The sequence below is a fragment of the Microtus ochrogaster genome, unplaced genomic scaffold (genome assembly GCF_000317375.1).
Source record: "Microtus ochrogaster isolate Prairie Vole_2 unplaced genomic scaffold, MicOch1.0 UNK66, whole genome shotgun sequence".
Taxonomy (NCBI): Eukaryota; Metazoa; Chordata; class Mammalia; order Rodentia; family Cricetidae; genus Microtus; species Microtus ochrogaster.
In genome coordinates this window covers 1,389,466-1,404,364 of record NW_004949164.1, presented here as the reverse complement: position 1 = coordinate 1,404,364, position 14,899 = coordinate 1,389,466, and the positions used below count along the sequence as shown (strand labels likewise).

The window sequence follows — 14,899 nt, the reverse complement described above, 5'->3', positions numbered from 1 at the left end:
AAATCAAGTCTCGAAAAACAAAACAAACAAAATCTATAGTAGCTGGGTGTGGTGGTGCGTGTCTTTAATCTTGGGATAAATCCCAGGAGACAGAGGCAGATGGATCTCTATGACTTTGGAACCAGCCTGGCCTACCTACCAAATTTCAGGCTAGAAAAGTCCTTGTAGTCTGAACCTAAAACAAACAAACAAAAGTCAACATTTTCGAGCCCGGTGTGACGTCAAATTGCTCTGATCCTACTAGTTGGAAGGTGGAGGCTAGGATCCAGAGTTCTAGGTTATCCTCAGCCACAGGCTCAGGGTGAAACCAATCTGAGCTGCTGGAGGCCTGGTCTAAAAGAAGGGAGGAGGAGGAGAAGGAGGAAGAAGAAACAAGTATTTTAAAGTAAATATGAAATTATTTTTAAAGACTATTTTTTAATTACACACATATGTGCATGTGTGTGCACGAGTGGAGGCCTCAGCCTGGGTGGCTGATCTCCCCGAAGCTGTGGAGTTACAGCAGTTTGAGCCAGCATGGGTCCTCTGAAAAGGCGGAAGGTGCTTGGACAGGTTGAGCAGCTATCAAGCTGGTCAGTCTCAGCCCTCAGCAGGTGTTTACTCTTTTTTTTTTTTTTTTTTAACTGCTAGATAAGGGCCCTCAAGAATCTTTCAAGTTCCAGTTTTGCCCTAAATCTCCTAGGCTCCTCTTTCTGCCTGGAGCAAATGTTTCCATTTGGAGGGAATGCTGCATGTTCTGAGGAACATGCCCAAAACAGTGGGTCTGTGTGTTTTGAAGTCAGCAAAACCCTGTCTTAAAAAAAAAAAAAAAAAAAAAAAAAAACCAGGGGGTATACATTGACATCACAACCCCAGGCCTGGGGTGCACATCTTTGTTTAAGCTCCTAGAACTACCTGGGCTGTCTTTGCAGGGTCAGTGCAAAGAGTCCCCGGATGCTCCGATCCGAGGGCCGCCGTTCAGTGTTGGCGCCCCTCATCCTGAAAGGTGGCCCGTGTTGTGCAGGAAGTTTGCAAGTGTGTAGTGAAGTACTCACACTTGCGTACGTGAGGCCCTTCAAAATACGAGATGAAAGCAGGAAGCGAGTGACGTGTGGCCTTTGCGATTTCCTTCGTTGCCTCGGGCTTGATTAAACTTACTTAGCCCAACCAAGCACTTTTATCTGGATGGAAACCAGCATTATACTTTTTAAATTACTTGAATGCACACAAGATATAAAAATGGAAGACAGGAACCAAATGGAGGATCAACGAAGGGGAAGTTGCCGTGGGAGGAGTGGGGGAAAGGAGAAAGTTTCCGATTTCCCACTGCGGATTGCTTTCTTCCCTCTCTCGTATTTCCTAGTCCCTGCCTGCTCCCAGACTGTCCTCTCTGCTCTCTGTATCCAGGCATTTTTGCCATGCTGTGTTTTGGATTGAAGCGCTTCGACATAAAATGCGAGAACCAGTGAACAGGCTTTTTTGACTCCCTTGGTCTTGGCTTCTGTTCCTGTGGATTGGAATTGACAGAGGACGCAACCAGACTCAAAAAAAAAAAAAAAAAGGTATTCTGTACACACCTTGAAAAGTGGAGGTGCCGGGGATTGAACCCGGGGCCTCGTGCATGCTAAGCACGCGCTCTACCACTGAGCTACACCCCCTCGTGGGCAGACATTCTCGAAATATTCTTATGACTGGATATTGCCATTCCAGCCGGCAGGTGTCCTGCAATTAATTTATGGTGCACACTGAGCACCGCGTCTCGGATGCTGTGTGGAAGTCAAGCTAGAACAAGAAAAGATAAGGTGACCTGCAAAGTCTGGATCTCGACCAGGGAACCTTCTATGACCTAGGGCGGATCGCAGGTATTTTGCCAGGCTGCTCCAGAGAGAGGTTTGAATGGTGATTTCTGATGTGAAAGGTGGCAGACCCGGCAGTGTGGTGACAGAAGGTGAAGAGAACAAAGCAGGCTGGGAGGAAAGCGTACTCGGCTGCGGACTGGCCAGCAGCCGGGTGCGGGCTCGTGTAGACCCTGGGAAGCAGCAGGCGCCAGCGCAAGGGCCCACCACCCCACCCCACTCACGGCGCGGACACTACTTCGCCCTCCACCCCCCATGAAGTCTCCATCAAGAAAAAGACGCAGAATGGAAGTCTGCACAATCCTTCATGCTCCGCAGCGTCAGGGTCCTTTGGTGCAAGCGCAAGCACTCTCCACCCCTCTCTCAGCCTTGGTACAGCAGTAAAAACTGGGGCCAGGAGTTTCTGGCGGAACAGAAATAATAGGATACCTATATTATAAAAGAGAATATACTGGATCAGCCGACAAGCCCCATACTGGGTAGTCCAACAGTAGCTAGCTGCATGCTGAAAAGACCAATAGTTGTTGAGACCATGAAAGCTGGGAGTCGCTGGTTTTGAGTCCATGTTGGAAGTTGAAGTCGGTTGGCACCAGTGGACACCAGCGGTAGCGATAGTGCCACTCCCTCAAGGGGAATCTGAGGAGGAAGGTGCTCGCTGCTTTTTCCTTGGACCTCTCTATCTTGTGCTGCTCTTTAGGAAGATCCATGTTGAGGGTGTATCTTCCTCCCTCAATTAATCCAGAGGCGTGTCTCCTACGTGGCCAAGCATTCCTGCTGACGGTTAAGAGCGAACACACGATGTAGGAGGAAGAATGGAGACTGCGTCCTTAGAGCTCAAGACAGGAACGACGGATTTCATCAAGCCCCAGGTCTCCATTGTTCCCGCGCTTTCTCCAAGAATCAGAAGACCCGCTTTCTAAAGCGTGGAATCAGAAAGCTGGTCCTTCTAGTCCGTCTCTCGCCGAAAGTAGGAACACTTGGGGTCACTAGGAAGGTTTGGGACCAGAGTCTCTGTATTTGGGTGGGCCATAAAATCTTGCGGTTCTAGCCAGTTTCCGGTGGTAAGAAACTAAAATGCCCAAGCATCAAGTAGGAACGTTGAAGAAAGTAAGGAGACTTCTCTGTATTCCAGAACCGCTCCAAGAAGAACGATCCTTTCAAAGGATGTAGGTTGCCAGGCAGTAGCGAAGTCTCTCCCAGCGCACCTTGGGGAAGCAGATCTGCGATCGCTATCAGATCGCTATCAGATCGCTATCAGATCGCTATCAGATCGCTGGCTGAGACTTACTGCTTGGTTATGCACATCTCTAGATGCCCGTCCCCAGCTCTTCTGTGACAGGGTAAGACAGTGCAAATGCAAGACCTCCATCTTGTGTTCTTGCTGGGGCCATTTTAGGTTTAACTAGAATTTAAACTCTTTGATGGAGAAGTCCATGGAAAATTACCCAACTCTATTTTCGGAACCCGTGCTCAGGATGTCCTAGCTAACTTAGCTTCTGTCAAACCTCCTGCTTGTTCAAACCTCCCTCTCCAGTTAACTGATTATCTTAGCTTATATCAAACTGCTTGCTAACATAAAGTCACCCCAACCTCCTTAAGTTGCCAAAAAAAATGCCAGGATAGGGTATCGGCCTTCAAAAACCCTGTGTTTTGGACACTCTAGGCTACACACAGGTCTTTAAATACCTGGGTGTAGTCCCAGCCAGCTGGAATAAAGACTTCCAGTTGGCTATAAGATACCCTCCTGCCCACAGATTATGAATTATGCAATTGCACCAGACTGTGAGATTGAGCAGTGGGATGAAGCAGCCACCACTGCATTAGAATAAGAACAATGATACTCTTAGATCTGTAATGATTCCCAGGACATAATAAGTACCTTGGTGACCAGGCAACTGTGTGCACAGCCCAAGGTAAGAAATACTGTGAAGAATGGCTAAGTCTTTGGTGATGAGAACATTCCAGTAGTGATTTAAAGTGAACGAGTGACTTAGAGCAAAAGAATCCCCTTCCCTAAGGTAGGAGCTGAGACCCTAAGGACCTGAATGGGAAGTAACCTGCCAAAACCAAGCTCCAAAAAAAAAAAAAAAAAAAAAGAAAGAAAGAAAGAAATGGATCCCCAAGACAGAGGGCAACCAACTCCTCTGACTGGTCCAGACCCACCCCACCCCCCGCGCCCCAACAAGATTTAGTACCCTCTGGACTGACTAAGGAGAGACTGGACAATGAGAGAGAGCCCTTTGAGATTTAAACTTAACTCCATATCCTCTCTCCCTAGGCACGGATTTCCCTCTCTTCCCTTCTTGGCATGGTTTCCTCTTGCCGTGGGTTCCTCAGAGAACCTGGGAGACTTTAGATCAGGTTTGGTGGAAAGAAGGGAAATAGCCTCTTGATACTGTAAAATCCAACCCTGCTTTGGACCATTAGCTCCTAAGACAATTGCTTTTCTAACTGTGTCAGGCAATGCTACTAAAGCTTTAAATTAAAATTAAGTATTTTTAACAAGTTGGTTTCTAAGGGACTTTAGTCAACACAGAGGGTCACAATGTGCACTCAATTCATGCCATGCTTGAGTTGGACAAAATGGTATCAAGGTCATGTTCTTCCCACTGTGTCCGTGTGCTTCCAGGGAACAGCAACACCTACAGGGATTGGGCGCACCTCCCCATTCCTTTCCAGCTAAGAGGAACCAAGGAAAGATTAAGTAAGATTCAGGAGACACAGTTTGGTGGTCCCAGTTGCAATTTATGAAAAGGTGTATGAACTCCCTTTCACTGGATTGAGACCAGAAGATTGTTTCTTCTGTTCTTTATTATTTAGGGCCTATATACCGGAGGGTTATAGCTCTTATATCCATGTTAATCTAACCTGGATGTTTATTTGGGGGAAAAAACAAAAAGATAATTGCCCATAACCAATCTGTGAGGTATGTGGATGCCACAGGGACTTGTTCCTGATGGACGCTGGGCTCATTTTATCATGACTCACAATAAGCAAAAGATAAGAATATGGCTTGATATCATGTTGGCTGGTCACTTGGTCACCCATCTTGGCTAGTTACATCATCAAGATGGTGAAGACAGGGATTTCACTACCATCTTGGTTCATGAAACTGTGTCATATGAAACAGGATGGTGGAGCTCTTAAGGGAATCACTGCACCCCTAGAATTTCCTACACCACAGGCATCAGTTGCATGCCCCAATCCTCTTCTCCTTTTAGGTTTTTACCTTCTTGGATGAAATCATAGCAGTAACAGACGCAGAGATCCCTCCAACAGAGGCTCTCATGCCAGGTGATAAACTCAACACATTTTTATAATGAACTACAGAAATCATACCAGACCTCCGGGGTGGATTTTTGTTTTAACACTGACAATTGTGTTGCCTGATGTATTTACTGGTTATAAGAGGAGACTTAGAGTTTTCCCAGCCATGTGCCGCCAGTACTAGCCGTCTGCCAGTGGGAGCTAATGAGTTGAGATGGCTTGACTGGAAAGATTGTGGGAATTTGCAGTGACCCAGGGAAAACGCAGGAAGGCACATCTCAACCAAGACCCATAGGACAGATTATCAGTTTCTAGAGACACTGTTGCTGCATGAAGGATGTAAAAATGGAATTTTCTTTGTAAAGGATTTCCATATGAAGAAGATGACTGCATGAGGCCAGGCATGGTAGAGCACACCTTTTATTCCAGCAGCTGCCAGGCAGAGGCAGGCAGATCTCTGTGAGTTAGAGGCCAGCTTGATTTACAGAGTGAGTTTCATACTTACCAGGACTATGGTAAGACCCTGTCTATAAATAAATAAATGCTAGATGATTTATTATAATGGAAAAGAAAACTAGAAAGCAAGCAAGATATGCAGGTCTACGGAAACTATATCTAAGGAAAGCAAGAGATGAGAGTTTCTGTATATGAAACGCCTACTTAAAGAGTCATTGGTCTACAGAGGGCCTTAGAGCAGAACAGGCTGCGCTGGGAGAGAATGGGGGAAAGCTGTCAGGCTGACCAGTCCAGCTGACACTCAGGCCTAGGACCGAACTGTGGGTTGACCCACACCCCAACGTCCATCTCATCTATGGACTGTTATAACATGAGAAGGGGATGAACCCACTATCTCAAACTGCAGGATCTCCATGACACAGGACAACGGCAGAAGTCTGGAGCAGCTGGTATGAGAGCCTGTTATCAATGATGTGACAGAAGATAAAGGCCTCGAACCGGAACTCAGGGCAATGAGCATTCGCAAATGAAGACGAAAGGACTGAATGTGCGTGCAACTCAGCGGGCCACATCACAGTGTCTACAACAAAATTTTTTCTTTCTTCTTTCTTATTCTACTTTGTTTGTTTGTTTGGTTTGGGTTGGGTTGGGTTTTCTTTTTTTTTAAATTTTGTTTTGCAGTGGTAGGTTGCAAGGGCAAAGTGCAGATGGGATGGGGAGATGGTGGGATCAGACACATGATGTGAAAACCACAAAGAATAAAAGTTAATAAAATAAGGAAAAAACTTAAGTGACATAAAAAAGAGTCATTGGTCTGATCTGTGTAGTAATTACAAGGATTGGCTTAAAGAACAAAAATGTATGTACAATTAAAATCTATTTAAAAGTGCTCATTTCTTGCCCAAGATTTATTAAAATGTTATACAGTAATTAAAAGTACCGGACTGATGAAGGTGACTTTCCAGGTGTTCAATAATTGTACTTGGAGACTATACTGTTAAGTCAGAGAAATTACAAAGGGAACAACAATATTACTTGGAGTCAACTAGGTCTGGGGAAACTGTAGGGAGGCACCTGTTATCTTGTTCCAGGAGGTTTTAGGGACCCCACCCAGTGAGCAGTAACCAGTGCCCAGTCTACAAAGAGCAAGGTCTAAACAGAGGAAAAATTTCAATGCAAAGCCATAGTCAAGTGAGGCCTTTGACCTCTCCTCACACAGATGGAACAACTGGCAAAAGAAAGGCTAGAAGAGCCAACAGTTCCTCTCAACAAGTGACCTTCACATGGCCTTGATAGTATCCCCCAAAAAAGTGATTAATTTAGCCACCTTCATGGTCTTAAACACTGAACAGGAAAGTATAACCAAAGATTAAAATGATTGGTATGTTTACCTAACAGTCCAAGGGATCACACTCCCTGGACATTAGACTTAAAGCCAGAGACTTATCCAGACAGCTATTTTATTTTATTTTATTTATTTATTTATTTTTTTTTTGGTTTTTCGAGACAGGGTTTCTCTGTGGTTTTGGAGCCTGTCCTGGAACTAGCTCTTGTAGACCAGGCTGGTCTCGAACTCACAGAGATCCACAGACAGCTATTTTTCCATTAATGATGTTCTTCTTGATAAGAAAAATGCTGCCCAGGTATAAGACCTTGGTTCATTTCTGTGCCTACCTGCAGCCAAGATAGACAGACTTCCAATTGTTTGATCCCAAAAATTAAATGATGGTTAAATGTATTCTCTCTCTATCTAGGATCCATTCGGAAGGGACATCACTCTTATTCTGGACACTTTAACAGCTGTCAAAGTACCTAAAAACAGATGCTCAGTTCTTCACTCTGGAGAGCTGTCTTGCAGGCCAAAGGGAAATGAGGAGCCAGCAGATGGAACCCACCAAGAGATTCTAATGGACTTTGTGTTATACCCAGATCATGAAGTCCACCCAAAAGCAACAGGAGACTGAGTCCTGTATGTAAAATTATTCTTACACAAGTTTGCAATGTCTGACTCTCTGTGTGTCCAACGTATTAGAGTGAACAGAGAGCCCCTCAGTTAGGGTTGGGTTTTTATAGTAGCAAAGGTGGGGGTGAGGGATTTCTAAGGTTCAGGACCCCTGATTGGCTGACATTTGTCTAGGGGTGTCCTGGTGAAAAGCAATGGGTGTGTGCTGGCAGGGGATCCTATCTACAATGGTTGGGACATTAGGAATTTCCTTTGGATGGTTTGTTCTTGGGTGGTGCCCGGGTGGTCTCAGTTTGTGGCCTTTCTGGAACCAGGCATTGCCTCAGGGTAAACTACTGAGACCCAGGCCTCTACTGAGCTTGTCACGGCTGGGTCCTACTTTTCCGCCTTCACAAGTACCAGTAACAGGACCCAGTCATGGGTTACCCATGGGTTTAATGAGATATTATTGGGACCTAAGAACCATTAGCTATCAGATTTTTCCAGGGCAGTGACCAGCCTACCAGGCCCTGCAGCTCCGATCTCTTGAGTACAACCAAATTGTAACTTTAATCCTGAATGTCCTCTTTGGTTCCATGGTTCTACATAAAGAACCAAACTGTCTTTTTATTGTAGAACCATTTTAGTTCAATAAATTCATTAACTGACAACTCTGGGCCTGCTTTTTCTTTTTGGTTATGTCAATGGGCACAATAAGTAGCCATTTTTGTCCCCCATGCCAGGGAGTTCCCTTTTGTCTCAGCATTTTAACCTATTTTGGGCAGGGAGCATGAGATGATGTGTTCTTTTCTGAAACTCCTTTGAACTAACATTAGGGCATTGTTATTAGGGCCCAAGTAGGCTGAAAGGCTAGCCGAAGGTGAGGAGGGAATTCAGGCCATGGGGCACTCATCAGAAGCATCTGGTTCGCAGGCTCTGCTGAAGAGACAGGGAGCATCCACATCAGCTGGACTGGTCCACAGCTTTCACCAAGTTCAGGGTTCGCAGTCATTCGGAGCAGGTTGTAGTCAGCAACTGACGCCTAGATGTGTCTGCCCATCAAATGGAAACCTATTGAGTAAGTTTAAACTAGAACCAGAAGTTACAATTTATGTACTCAAAGAAAACTAACTCATTTGAAACGTTAAGCCCCAGATTGAAATCCATATCATATAAAAAGCAAAGAAAATAGAGCAAGAAAAGAGAAAGAAGCTTGTTTAGAGCCTCACTGAAGTTATCCTCCCCAAATAATCCCCAGTCACTTAACAATCTAAGGTTACTAGAGATTTCAGAAAGCTAGCATACGTTGGCTGAATTTTAAGGAAAAATTAAAATGTATTAATAAAGAGGGAGGGAATTATGAGGCACATTTTTTTTTCTATGAAGGTAGGCTAGTCTACAAAGGATCAGTAGTTCGTAAAGCTCCTCTCTCTTGAGAAACCCCGTACAGCATCTGTCTGCTCGCCTTTGAACATTCCTAAGACTCGACTCTGTGACATCCTTCCTCTTCGGGTTGATTGTGAATTCACCAACTGTGTCCGATTGTGAGACCAAGCTTCCAGTAATGGAGTGTGGTACAGTCACCGCGTAGTGCGTTAGAATAAAAAGTAAGTGAACTTCCTTCTGCCGTGCGGTTGCGTGCCTGGTTTGGGTCACAGCCTTCCCTATTTTCAAAGTGAAACTGCCTTACCTGGTACCTGTCATTTCTTCTGTGTGCTTCTTTCTGTAACAGTAGAAGATGACTTTCCTATATATCAGCTTCCTAAGCTTGCTACCATGTAGTCATGTAAAACTCTTAAATGTCTTGAACTTTAGGGAAAGAAAAACTTTATTGTACCCCCTGTGGATTCAGTAATTGCGTCTGAATTAAGTTTATGGTTTGAGGATTAAGAGAAGAAATGATACCCAAATTAATTACATACATGGGAACTACCACAGGTATGGAAAGTAAATATGCCAAATGGAGCGAGTTCTAGAAGTGTCTATTCTTTCTTCACAGGGGATGGGGAGGAGATAGATGCAGGCAACTTGGAGAAAGGAATGATTTGAAGAGAGATGAAAAACCTCGGGAGGTTTGCATAGCATTTGGAAAAGCCTGTCTGGTGTGTAGACCGTTGGCCTCCCATAAAATGAATTAGTCTCTGCTTGATGAGATTTTAGAAGAGGTTCAGGGAAACTCTTCACTGTTTTAACTTTTGGAAGGTTAGGTTTTACGTAGATAAGGAAAATTCAGAGAAAGCTCCTCCCTGCATTTGCTGTTTCCTTGTGAGCTCTTTGTCGATCCCTACCTCCGGTGTTTGAAGAAATTAACTTGGAAAATTATTGAGAAAAGAGAACACGGAAGCTTGGGTAGAAAAAGAAAATTTGCAACCAAATTTAAGCTCCCGGTTTGGGGCATCATGGCAATGCGTGAACCGGGAGTGTGTGGAAGAGCTCGAGGGAAAAGGCGTTTTAGATGAACGAGTTCAGTGTGTGAAAGGTCAGGACTCTGGTACTCGGATGAGTAGCGAACACTGTGGTTATTGCTCACCAAGCTTCGTGGCTCTTGCTTTATTTTTCCAAGAGCGGCCGGAAGAGATCCACAAGGAAATAATTCCAACTGTCTTAGGGTTACTATTGTCGTGATAAAATACCATGACCAAAGCACCTTGGGGAGGAAAGGGTTTATTTAGCTTACCCTTCCACTTTGTGGTCCATCACTAAAGGAAGTCGGGGACAGGGCTCAAACAACGCAGGAACCTGGAGGCAGGAGCTGATGCAGAGGCCGTGGAGAATGCCGCTTACTGGCTTGTTCTTCCTGGTTTGCTCAGCCTACTTCCTTAAGACTGAAGACCAGCAACCCAGGCGTGTCACCAGCCCAGGGCTTAGCCCTCCCCCAGCATTACTAAAAAAAAAATAAATGCCCGCCGGGCGTTGGTGGCGCATGCCTTTAATCCCAGCACTCGGGAGGCAGAGGCAGGCGGATCTCTGTGAGTTCGAGACCAGCCTGGTCTACAGAGCTAGTTCCAGGACAGGCTCCAAAGCCGCAGAGAAACCCTGTCTCGAAGAAAAAAAAATGCCCTACAGGCTTGCCTACAAGCTGAACTTATGGAAGCATTTTCTTAATTGAGGCACCCTCTTCTCAGATGACTCTAGCCTCTGTCAGGCTGACATAAAACTATCCCGCACACCGGCTAAACTCAAGATCTAACCACAGAATAGTTAGCTGTGTGTTTATGTGTTCTACCAAATATAAACAGAACAAATGAAAGTAAACACCCCAAAGTAACAGATGTCTTCATGATGATGATGATTCATGTACCCTCAATTAGGAGACTGAGACTACAGCCTAGTCTGAGACTCTGTCTTTCATTGGTCTTTTTAAGTAAATTGAGAAATTAGTTACAAAGTAATAAACAAAGGAGGGAGTCCACCAACAGGCATCCTTGTGTGTTTACAGCACTCAGCACAATTCCAATGTGTCCTGCACAGACGCCAATCTCTAGTTACAGGGGACTTTTAGTCTGTGGGTTGGATATCACTGGAGTCAACCAATTGCCCATTAAAATATTCCAGGAAAAATAAAAGTCAAGAAAGCTCCTCAAATCAAAATAAATTCATGACTGAGCGCTGTGCTGAATTCACAAGACTCCAACAGCAGCTAAAGAGGTGATGGCTTCAGATCGTTGGAGTCTAAAAGTAGAAGGCTCTTGTATTTCATCTTGCTTTATCGTTTTGCTTTGGAGACAGGATCTCTGTTAGCCCAGAAAAACCGCGAACTCTTGGTATTTGAGGATGACCTTGAACTCTTGGTTCTCTACCTTCACCTCCCAGTGATTCCATTCTTAACCTCCGTCCTAAACTGACTTTGCAAATTTAGTAATTTTTTTTTCCCAGTCTTAAGCCAACTTTTTACTTTCGCACAAGCTTTTTTTAAAGCTTGCCGGCTGAGAATCCTTTCTGATTCCCACCCTCTAAACATCAGTGCACCTCCCTTCCTCATTTGCGTAATAAGGTCCTCTGAGTTCTGGCTGGACATCTCTATGGTTCTAGGGTCGTAGGAAACAGTAGCGTTCACACGGAGGAATCATTGACCAACCTGCTTCTTTCCAGCTCCCCAAATCTACATTTTAGAAACCTCTGTAAATTTTGATTCCAAATTAGTAACTTTTTTGTTATAGTAAGTCTGTTATTTTTATTTAAAAACCCCACCCCTATTCCATCAAATTTAGTTTGACTGTTACGTGATTACCCCTCCCCACCGCCTGGCCGCGTGGCCTAATGGATAAGGCGTCTGATTCCGGATCAGAAGATTGAGGGTTCGAGTCCCTTCGTGGTCGTTGTGCTTTTTAAGAAAATTTTTTTGTTTTACTGTTCTGCTCTCATCTTTTAGGGATTTGAAAAATATTTTTCTTCCTGTAACTCTCATGTCATGCCCTGGAGCTCTTGTTTAACTGTGTACTTGGGGTGTTGACTATGTGATAAGTGCTTTGCCAAGAAGAAGGCAAAACTATCCCAGGATTTCCTAGACAAGACCGAGCAAGGCACCAACAGACATACAAATATGGAAAGGAGAAACTCACCTGGTCTCAACGCTAGGAAAAGACCTACAATCAACTAAGGGATGCTGAGGGCAGGAGAAATAGTTTTCCTCAGAGAAGAGACCCCTACTGGTTATCCATTGTTAAGTGGTCAGTCCTGAAATAATAAGCGGTAAAGTAACATTATGTGGACTGAGCAGCTGGTAATTTAGATAGTAATTTGAAGTAGCTAGATCATTTAGAAGTGTGTGTAAAACAATTAAAGAAAAAGAAGCTACGAATTTGCCCAGGGATGGGGGATAGTTGGGGTGGAGGGAGGAAAGAAAAGGGAAAATAGATGCAATTATATTTTTATTTTTATTTTTTTGGTTTTTTGTTGTTGTTGTTTTGTTTTGTTTTGTTTTGTTTTTGTTTTTGTTTTTTTCGAGACAGGGTTTCTCTGTGTTTTTGGAGCCTTTCCTGGAACTAGCTCTGTAGACCAGGCTGGTCTCGAACTCACAGAGATCCGCCTGCCTCTGCCTCCAGAGTGCTGGGATTAAAGGCGTGCACCACCACCGCCCGGCTTTTGCGATTATATTTTAATTATATAAATAAAATTAATCGGGTTCTCAATGAATCTCTTTCTTGTGACTACATCAATAAAACCAATGGGGGAATGAAGAATTAAAAGGTTTGTAGTCTTCTGTAAGAGGTGAGCAAAAGGCTGAGAAGGAGCTCGGGTAGTTCACTGAGCCTGCGGAGCCCAACTTTGGTTCTTTGATAGCCCAGGATATCCCAGAACTCACCAATCATAAAAATCTGCCTGCCTCTGCCTTCCAAGTGAGGAGATTAAAGACATGCACCAAATTCATTCCTACTTTTATTATTGTTTATTATTATTTTGAGACAGGGTATCATTTTGTAGCCTAACCTAGTAATCCCATCTCAGCCCTCCAAAGTTCTGGGACTATGTGCATGAGCCAATCCGTCTGGTTTACACTGTGTAATGTTTAAATGAGTTTAAACATTCAAACTCTTCTATCATTGTCACTTATTTTTGGTGAATACAAGCAAACTTCTTTGTTCTGGATATTTTAAAATGTACAAAATGCCTTATTCATCATCTGTTGTAGTAAGGAGGCCCCCTTGTTTGTTTCCCGGCTGCCCAGAAATGGAAATAATCACATAAAAACTATTTTAATTAAATATCTCTGACTCTTTCTAGAGGTTCGGCTACGGAGTCCTCTCAGGTTTTACATGGATTTGGCACACTACGTTAGCATGCCAATTCGTAGTCAGTAGGCACCTTGTTTATTTCCCGGCTGTCCAGAAACTGAAATAATCACACAAAAACTGTATTAATTAAACAACTGCTTGACCTGTTAGCTCTAGCTTCTTATTGGCTAACTCTTACATATTAATTTAACTCATTTCTACTCATCTGTGTATCACCACATGGCTGTGACTTACTGGCTCAAGTTTTGGCATCTGTCTCTGGCAGGACTACATGGCTTCTCTCCGACTCCACCCTTCTTTCTCCCAGCATTCAGTTTAGTTTTCCCTGCCTGCCTCTATTCTTTTGCCCTATCAGGCCAAGCCAGTTTTCCTTATTAATTAACCAATCATATTCACAGCATATAAAGGCGAATCCCACATCAATCCACAGCCATCCTATGGTTGTGATAGTCAACAGAACGCTAGAATACCTCCGCCCTCTCTAATACAACTTGGTGCTTCTTCTCATCCTTGTATCTTCCCAGACTCAGTTACCTCTATTCTGCTGCCAATTGCCCGAAGTTCAATATTTTATATTCATCACGGAGTGAAATCATATGGTACATATGCATCTACATTATTCGCGTAATATAATGGTATTAACTAGGGACAAGCATGTCGACTACGTTGCAAGGCCTTGGGTTTTCTTTTTCTAGCTCTGCAAGAAGGAGGAAGGGGGAAAGGAGAAGGAGGAGGAGAAGAATTAGAAGGAGGAGGGCTTATCCTATCCTTATTGTTGCAAATGACAAGACCGAAGTCTTTTCATGACTGAACTCTCTTTCATGGGGTCAATGTATCACAGTCTCTCCATCTGCTCATTGCCTGGTGCTTAAATGACTGTAGACAAGCGCTCCGGTCCCTTTAATAAGCTCATCTCATTTCCTTAGGCAGCATACCCAGCTCTTGTCTTCCCCGTTTCCAAAGAATGAACAGCTTTTTCTTACATCACACTTACATCACATCTTACACCACACTTGGGTGGGAATTTTCACTTCTATGTCTGTCTCTACCAAAAAAACCCGACCTCTCTCTGCTTATCTAACAACTTTCCTATTAACCGGGTCCCCCGGAATGAAGGTAAGTGGTTTCACAAATATTGGGGAACACAAAGTCTCACTCCGTAGTCAGGCTGGTCTAAAAGCCATGAGGAATTCTCCCTAAGCTTCCCAGGTGTCAGTCACCTTGTGTGGCACATTTTCTGTGTAACAATGCAACAAACTGAGATGGAAAAGCCAAAGACTGTGTCTCCCAGGAAACTCGGGGGAAGAAAGAATGGAGTGGAAAATCTGTTGCTTAAAGCTCCTAGCTGTGACCCATTCTCTTCCAGGACCCAGAGAAATAGCAGGGGCCAACTGTAGTCCAGTCAGGGTCGAGATGAGTTTACCTGTGCAGAGTCGGCAGTTCTGACCCAAGCCACGGAGTCCGGAGCCCACACCCACCTCGCCTTACCCTCCTCTGCCCAGCCAGACGACGGTTCCCAGTTTTCAGGTCACTGAACTCAGGAAGGAGGAGTAAAAATTAACTTTCCCCTGACCAGATACAGCGATTTGGGGTGGAGTTACATGTCAGACACCAAGGCCACTCCCCGGATCTCTTCTAGCATGCTGGAGGGCTTAGTGATTTTC

At 44.3% G+C, this 14,899-nt stretch overlaps 2 non-coding genes across 2 annotated transcripts; one reads left to right on the top strand and one right to left on the bottom strand.

The window, feature by feature from the left end:
• Positions 1 to 1,565: 1,565 nt before the first annotated feature.
• Positions 1,566 to 1,637, bottom strand: Trnaa-agc. The gene has a single exon. It is a non-coding gene; the product is annotated as a tRNA-Ala (tRNA).
• A 10,109-nt stretch (positions 1,638 to 11,746) lies between these two features.
• Positions 11,747 to 11,819, top strand: Trnar-ccg. The gene has a single exon. It is a non-coding gene; the product is annotated as a tRNA-Arg (tRNA).
• Positions 11,820 to 14,899: the final 3,080 nt, after the last annotated feature.